Here is an 8,605-nt window from a genome sequence, read left to right on the forward strand (position 1 = left end):
GCTAAATTGTGCTTCCTAGCTGTTTTTATAAAATCACTGAATCAAATCTAACTCTGATTACATCAGAGAAGGCCAGGTACCCTGCACCATAACAGGGGGTTTGAAATTTTGACTTGTCTACTTAAAGATCACCAAAATCTGATAACAAGGTCAATTAAGTCCCTGGGTGGGATTGAACCACCAACTTTTTGGTTAATAGCCTTACACACTAACTGATTGCGCCACAGTGACACTTTGCAAAAGTACTTACTGACAAAGGCTAATAAGCATTCATCTAGAACGATTCCTAGAAACATTTTAAAAAGTCAATAATGTGGAGAGTTTTTGTAAGATGTTTCTTCCATCAACCAATGAAGAAACACATTGGTACTTTCCCATGATGAGTGAGTGCTTCAGGATCTCTTGCACTTACATGTGCAGCAGAGTACTGTAATGGAAGCATGCTGGGTCCATAACCCAGAGGTAGGCAGATTGAAACTGTCCTCTGCTATATGCATTTTTTTTTGTTAATTAAAGTAATCCAAAACTGGGATTGATATTTTTGCTCTTTTATTTTTACTTAAAGTACATTAACTTTTACCATTTTAATTTGTTTTAATAGTATATTGACAGTATTGTTTTCTTTCAAAAATCCAATTAATTTTCTTTACCCGATTATTAAAATGGTAATTGACAAAAGCAAACTACATTGTCACCAGAAGAGCAATACAAAATGTACAAGTGATATATTAAAATCATCTTCCAGCTTGAATTTCAATGATGCATTGGGGCAACGATTTTGTGAGAAACATCTTCACCCTTAAATAAAGATTTTCTTAATTCCTTACCTGTGTGCTAATTAGATATCACCTTGTTTTCACATTAAACAGACTTCCACATGAGAAAGTAGCAAGGATGCAGTGGCATTAATGTTTCCTGGTGTCAACCTGTATTATTTCAGTAGATATTAAAATGAGGATGCATCTTGCTGCCTTTCCAATGAAGCAAGTTTAATTTAGTAATAGGTGAAAAACCATCCCTACAAAGATGTTAATCAGATACTTGGCTTTGTGGACACTTTTCAGAGAACAAATTTGTTAGCATAAAAATAAAGCCAGAAAATTAAGAGCTGTTTAATCACTCAATTGGATTTTTTTGCCAGCATATTTCTTTTTCTCTGCAACCCACTGCTAAATTGTGCTTCCTAGCTGTTTTTATAAAATCACTGAATCAAATCTAACTCTGATTACATCAGAGAAGGCCAGGTACCCTACACCATAACAGGGGTTTTCGAAATTTTGACTTGTCTACTTAAAGATCAACAAAATCTGATAACAAGGTCAATTACGTCCCTGGGTGGGATTGAACCACCAACCTTTTGGTTAATAGCCGTACACACTAACTGATTGCGCCACAGCGACACTTTGCAAAAGTACTTACTGACAAAGGCTAATAAGCATTCATCTAGAACGTTTCCTATAAAAACTTTAAATAGTCAATAATCTGGAGAGTTTTTGTAAGATGTTTCTTCCATCAACCAATGAAGAAACACATTGGTACTTTCCCATGAGGAGTGAGTGCTTCAGGATCTCTTGCACTTACATGTGCAGCAGAGTACTGTAATGGAAGCATGCTGGGTCCATAACCCAGAGGTAGGCAGATTGAAACTATCCTCTGCTATATGCATTTTTTTTGTTAATTAAAGTAATCCAAAACTGGGATTGATATTTGTGCTCTTTTATTTTTACTTAAAGTACAATAACTTTTACCATTTTAATTTGTTTTAATAGTATATTGACAGTATTGTTTTCTTTCAAAAATCCAATTAATTTTCTTTACCCGATTATTAAAATGGTAATTGACAAAAACAAACTACATTGTCACCAGAAGAGCAATACAAAATGTACAAGTGATATATTAAAATCATCTTTCCAGCTTGAATTTCAATGATGCATTGGGGCAACGATTTTGTGAGAAACATCTTCACCCTTAAATAAAGATTTTCTTAATTCCTTACCTGTGTGCTAATTAGATATCACCTTGTTTTCACATTAAACAGACTTCCACATGAGAAAACAGCAAAGATGCAGTGGCGTTAATGTTTCCTGGTGTCAACCTGTATTATTTCCGTAGATATTGAAATGAGGATGCATCTTGCTGCCTTTCCAATGAAGCAAGTTTAATTTAGTAATAGGTGAAAAACCATCCCTACAAAGATGTTAATCAGATACTTGGCTTTGTGGACACTTTTCAGAGAACAAATTAGTTAGCATAAAAATAAAGCCAGAAAATGAAGAGCTGTTTAATCACTCAATTGGATTTTTCTGCCAGCATATTTCTTTTTCTCTGCAACCCACTGCTAAATTGTGCTTCCTAGCTGTTTTTTTTATAAAATCACTTAATCAAATCTAACTCTGATTACATCAGAGAAGGCCAGGTACCCTACACCATAAGAGGGGGTTTGAAATTTTGACTTGTCTACTTAAAGATCACCAAAATCTGATAACAAGGTCAATTACATCCCTGGGTGGGATTGAACCACCAACCCTTTGATTAATAACCAAACACACTAACCAATTGCGCCACAGAGACACTTTGCAAACTTACATACTGACAAAGGCTAATAAGCATTCATCTAGAACGTTTCCTAGAAAAACTTTAAAAAGTCAATAATCTGGAGAGTTTTTGTAAGATGTTTCTTCCATCAACCAATGAAGAAACACATTGGAACTTTCCCATGATAAGTGAGTGCTTCAGGACCTCTTGCACTTACATGTGCAGCAGAGTACTGTAATGGAAGCATGCTGGGTCCATAACCCAGAGGTAGGCAGATTGAAACTATCCTCTGCTATATGCATTTTTTTTTGTTAATTAAAGTAATCCAAAACTGGGATTGATATTTTTGCTCTTTTATTTTTACTTAAAGTACAATAACTTTTACCATTTTAATTTGTTTTAATAGTATATTGACAGTATTGTTTTCTTTCAAAAATCCAATTAATTTTCTTTACCCGATTATTAAAATGGTAATTGACAAAAACAAACTACATTGTCACCAGAAGAGCAATACAAAATGTACAAGTGATATATTAAAATCATCTTTCCAGCTTGAATTTCAATGATGCATTGGGGCAACGATTTTGTGAGAAACATCTTCACCCTTTAATAAAGATTTTCTTAATTCCTTACCTGTGTGCTAATTAGATATCACCTTGTTTTCACATTAAACAGACTTCCACATGAGAAAGCAGCAAGGATGCAGTGGCGTTAATGTTTCCTGGTGTCAACCTGTATTATTTCAGTAGATATTGAAATGAGGATGCATCTTGCTGCCTTTCCAATGAAGCAAGTTTAATTTAGTAATAGGTGAAAAACCATCCAAGAGCTGTTTAATCACTCAATTGGATTTTTTTGCCAGCATATTTCTTTTTCTCTGCAACCCACTGCTAAATTGTGCTTCCTAGCTGTTTTTATAAAATCACTGAATCAAATCTAACTCTGATTACATCAGAGAAGTCTAAATACCTAACACCATAACAGGGGGTTTGAAATTTTGACTTGTCTACTTAAAGATCACCAAAATCTGATAACAAAGTCAATTACATCCCTGGGTGGGATTGAACCACCAACCTTTTGGTTAATAGCCATACACACTAACTGATTGCGCCACAGCGACACTTTGCAAAATTACATACTGACAAAGGCTAATAAACAATCATCTAGAACGTTTCCTAGAAAAACTTTAAAAAGTCAATAATCTGGAGTGTTTTTGTAAGATGTTTCTGCCATCAACCAATGAAGAAACACATTGGTACTTTCCCATGATGAGTGAGTGCTTCAGGATCTCTTGCACTTACATGTGCAGCAGAGTACTGCAATGGAAGCATGCTGGGCCCATAACCCAGAGGTAGAAAGATTGAAACTATCCTCTGCTATATGCATTTTTTTTGTTAATTAAAGTAATCCAAAACTGGGATTGATATTTTTGCTCTTTTATTTTTACTTAAAGTACAATAACTTTTACCATTTTAATTTGTTTTAATAGTATATTGACAGTATTGTTTTCTTTCAAAAATTCACTTAATTTTCTTTTTTGTGTGCTAATTAGATATCACCTTGTTTTCACATTAAATAGACTTCCACATGAGAAAGCAGCAAGGATGCAGTGGCGTTAATGTTTCCTGGTGGTAGTGGGGGACTGTGTTTGTGCTTTCCTCTGGTCAGCTCTGGTAAAAGTCAGATTTCTTTGTCTCAGATCTTCCTCTAGCCTTGTTCTTCTTTCGAGAGTTCCCTTGTGCTGCCTCAGTTGGATCTCCTTCACTTGACAGGGGGGTACCCGAGCAGCGACCCTCCCCAGCACTAGCCCAACTCCTACTTACCTGCCAGGTGAGATACTATGATCATGAAGGTGCTTCTCCCAGGGAAAGGCTCACCCATTGCACTCTGGGTGTGCTGCTCCTGCGATTTCCCCAAATGTGGGAAACTTGACTGCATAATTTGTGTTTCCCCTGGTCGGCTCTCGTATAATTCAGATCTCTTTGTCTCAGGTCTCTCTCCAGCCTAGTTTGCTGTCTGTTTCCACTTCTCTTTTCTTAAACCGCTCCCTTCTATGCCCTTGCGCACCTTAATTAAATCTAACTCTGATTACGTCAGAGAAGGCTAGGTACCCTACACCATAAGAGGGGGTTTGAAATTTTGACTTGTCTACTTAAAGATCACCAAAATCTGATCACAAGGTCAATTACATCACTGGGTGGGAACCTTTTGGTTAATAGCCTATGTAAGTGCAAGAGATCCTGAAGCACTCACTCATCATGGGAATGTACCAATGTGTTTCTTACAAAAATTCTCCAGATTATTGACTTTTTAAAGTTTTTCTAGGAAACGTTCTAGATGAATGCTTATTAGCCTTTGTCAGTATGTACTTTCGCAAAGTGTTGCTGTGGCGCAATCAGTTAGTGTGTATGGCTATTAACCTAAAGGTTGGTGATTCAATCCCACCCAGGGACGTAATAGACCTTGTTATCAGATTTTGGTGATCTTTAAGTAGACAAGTCAAAATTTCAAACCCCCTCTTATGGTGTAGGGTACCCGGCCTTCTCTGATGTAATCAGAATTAGATTTGATTAAGTGATTTTATAAAAAACAGCTAGGAAGCACAATTTAGCAGTGGGTTGCAGAGAAAAAAAATTATGCTGGCAGAAAAGTCCAATTGAGTGATTAAACAGCTCTTCATTTTCTGATTTTATGTTTATGCTAACAAATTTGCTCTCTGAAAAGTGTCCACAAAGCCAAGTCTCTGATTAACACCTTTGTAGGAATGGTTTTTCACCTATTACTGAATTAAACTTGCTTCATTGGAAAGGCAGCAAGATGCATCCTCATTTCAATGTCTACTGAAATAATACAGGTTGACACCAGGAAACATAAACGTCACTGCATCCTTGCTGCTTCCTCATGGGGAAGTCTGTTTAATGTGAAAACAAGGTGATATCTAATCAGCACACAGGTAAGGAATTAAGAAAATCTTTCTTTATGGGTGAAGATGTTTCTCACAAAATTGTTGCACCAAGGCATCATTGAAATTCAAGCTGGAAAGATGATTTTAATATATCACTTGTACATTTTGTACTGCTCTTCTGGTGACAATGTAGATTGTTTTTGTCAATTACCATTTTAATAATCGGGTAAAGAAAATTAGTTGGATTTTTGAAAGAAAACAATACTGTCAATATACTATTAAAACAAATTAAAATGGTAAAAGTTATTGTACTTTAAGTAAAAATAAAAGAGCAAAAATATCAATCCCAGTTTTGGATTACTTTAATTAACAAAAACAATGCATATAGCAGAGGATAGTTTCAATCTGCCTACCTCTGGGTTATGGACCCAGCATGCTTCCATTACAGTACTCTGCTGCACATGTAAGTGCAAGAGATCCTGAAGCACTCACTCATTATAGGAAAGTACCAATGTGTTTCTTCATTGGTTGATGGAAGAAACATCTTACAAAAACTCTCCACATTATTGACTTTTTAAAATGTTTCTAGGAAACGTTCTAGATGAATGCTTATTAGCCTTTGTCAGTATGTACTTTTGAAAAGTGTCGCTGTGGCGCAATCAGTTAGTGTATAAGGCTATTAACCAAAAGGTTGGTGGTTCAATCCCACCCAGGGACGTAATTGACCTTGTTATCAGATTTTGGTGATCTTTAAGTAGACAAGTCAAAATTTCAAACCCCCTCTTATGGTGTAGGGTACCTGGCCTTCTCTGATGTAATCAGAGTTAGATTTGATTAAGTGATTTTATAAAAAAACAGCTAGGAAGCACAATTTAGCAGTGGGTTGCAGAGAAAAAGAAAAATGCTGGCAGAAAAATCCAATTGAGTGATTAAACAGCTCTTCATTTTCTGGCTTTATTTTTATGCTAACAAATTTGTTCTCTGAAAAGTGTCCACAAAGCCAAGTCTCTGATTAACACCTTTGTAGGCATGGTTTTTAACCTATTACTAAATTAAACTTGCTTCATTGGAAAGGCAGCAAGATGCATCCTCATTTCAATGTCTACTGAAATAATACAGGTTGACACCAGGAAACATTAACGCCACTGCATCCTTGCTGCTTTCTCATGTGGAAGTCTGTTTAATGTGAAAACAAGGTGATATCTAATTAGCACACAGGTAGGGAATTAAGAAAATCTTTATTTAAGGGTGAAGATGTTTCTCACAAAATCGTTACCTCAATGCATCATTGAAATTCAAGCTGAAAAGATGATTTTAATATATCACTTGTACATTTTGTATTGCTCTTCTGGTGACAATGTAGTTTGTTTTTGTCAATTACCATTTTAATAATAGGGTAAAGAAAATTAAGTGGATTTTTGAAAGAAAACAATACTGTCAATATACTATTAAAACAAATTAAAACGGTAAAAGTTATTGTACTTTAAGTAAAAATAAAAGAGCCAAAATATCAATCCCAGTTTTGGATTACTTTAATTAACAAAAAAAATGCATATAGCAGAGGACAGTTGCAATCTGCCTACCTCTGGGTTATAGGCCCAGCATGCTTCCATTGTAGTCCTTTGCTGCACATGTAAGTGCAAGAGATCCTGAAGCACTCACTCATCATGGGAAAGTACCAATGTGTTTCTTCATTGGTTGATGGAAGGAACATCTTACAAAAACTCTCCAGATTATTGACTTTTTAAAGTTTTTCTAGGAAACGTTCTAGATGAATGCTTATTAACCTTTGTCAGTATGTACTTTCGCAAAGTGTCTCTGAGGCGCAAACAGTTAGCGTGTTCAGTTGTTAACCAAAAGGTTGGTGGTTCAATCCCACCTAGGGACGTAATTGACCTCGTTATCAGATTTTGGTGATCTTTAAGTAGACAAGTAAAAATTTCAAACCACCTCTTATGGTGTAGGGTACCTGGCCTTCTCTGATGTAATCAGAGTTAGATTTGATTAAGTGATTTTATAAAAAAAACAGCCACGAAGCACAATTTAGCAGTGGGTTGCAGAGAAAAAGAAATATGCTGGCAGAAAAATCCAATTGAGTGATTAAACAGCTCTTCATTTTCTGGCTTTATTTTTATGCTAACAAATTTGTGCTCTGAAAAGTGTCCACAAAGCCAAGTATCTGATTAACACCTTTGTAGGGATGGTTTTTCACCTATTATTAAATTAAACTTGCTTCATTGGAAAGGCAGCAAGTGATGTCATCCAAGCAGTGGGTCAAAGTTGGCTTCAAACCTCGTCTGCTTATGAAAAGAGAAAAGGGGTATGCAGGGCATGGCGGCCTTTTGCGGTGCTTGGATGACCCCTAGTTCGCATTAAATAATGCAGTCGAGTTTCCCACATTTGGGGAAATCACAGGGGTCAGCATACCCAGAATGCAATGAATGAACCGCACCCTGGGAGAACAGTCTTCATGACCATGGTATCTCCTATGCAAAATAAGTATGATTTGGGATAGGGCTGGGGAGGGCCGCTGCTCAGGCACATCTCTGTCAAGTAAAGGAGATTCAACTGAGGCAGCACAAGGGAACTCTCATCTGGGGACAACAACTGCAGGGAGAACACATATTTTCAGATGAACATGGGAGGGCAGAAGGCTGCCTAATACTGAAGCACCCCCAAACAACAAACCAAATGCAACAACTAGTGCAAGCATTCCTGGGGGAAGGCCTGCAGCAGATGGATTTGCATATGGCGATGTCATCCAAGCAGTGGGTCAAAGTTGGCTTCAACCCTCGTCTGCATATGAAAAGAGAAAAGGGGCGTGCAGGGCATGGCGGCCTTTTGCGGCACTTGGATGACCCCTAGTTCGCATTAAACACCTCCACCCTCCGTCGGTGTGGGGCTCATGTTGGCTATGCCCCAGCCCCTGAAGCATTCAAGCTGATTTCTTGCAGCAGCTGGGCACTGTAACAGCTCCAGAGCTGCTCTGTAAGGCAAGTAAAAGGGTGTGGGCCCTGCAGCACTACCTGTAGTTCGCATTGTGCGAGACCCCTAGTTCGCATTAAACACCCCCACCCTCCTTCGGTGTGGGGCTCATGTTGGCCATGCCCCAGCCCCTGAAGCATTCACGCTGATTTCTTGCAGCAGCTGGGCACTGTAACAGCT

The 8,605-nt window shown here is 37.5% G+C and overlaps 1 non-coding gene and 1 pseudogene across 1 annotated transcript; one reads left to right on the forward strand and one right to left on the reverse strand.

Annotated features, from left to right (window-relative positions):
- The first annotated feature begins 4,350 nt into the window (after positions 1-4,350).
- On the forward strand, positions 4,351-4,513 carry LOC135026929 (U1 spliceosomal RNA). Its single transcript, XR_010223490.1, has one exon. It is a non-coding gene; the product is annotated as a U1 spliceosomal RNA (small nuclear RNA).
- Positions 4,514-7,764: 3,251 nt separating this feature from the next.
- LOC135026983 (U1 spliceosomal RNA) lies at positions 7,765-7,943 on the reverse strand (annotated as a pseudogene).
- Between the last annotated feature and the right edge of the window lie 662 nt (positions 7,944-8,605).

Source organism: Pseudophryne corroboree, unplaced genomic scaffold, assembly GCF_028390025.1.
Source record: "Pseudophryne corroboree isolate aPseCor3 unplaced genomic scaffold, aPseCor3.hap2 scaffold_451, whole genome shotgun sequence".
In the NCBI taxonomy this organism is placed as follows: Eukaryota; Metazoa; Chordata; class Amphibia; order Anura; family Myobatrachidae; genus Pseudophryne; species Pseudophryne corroboree.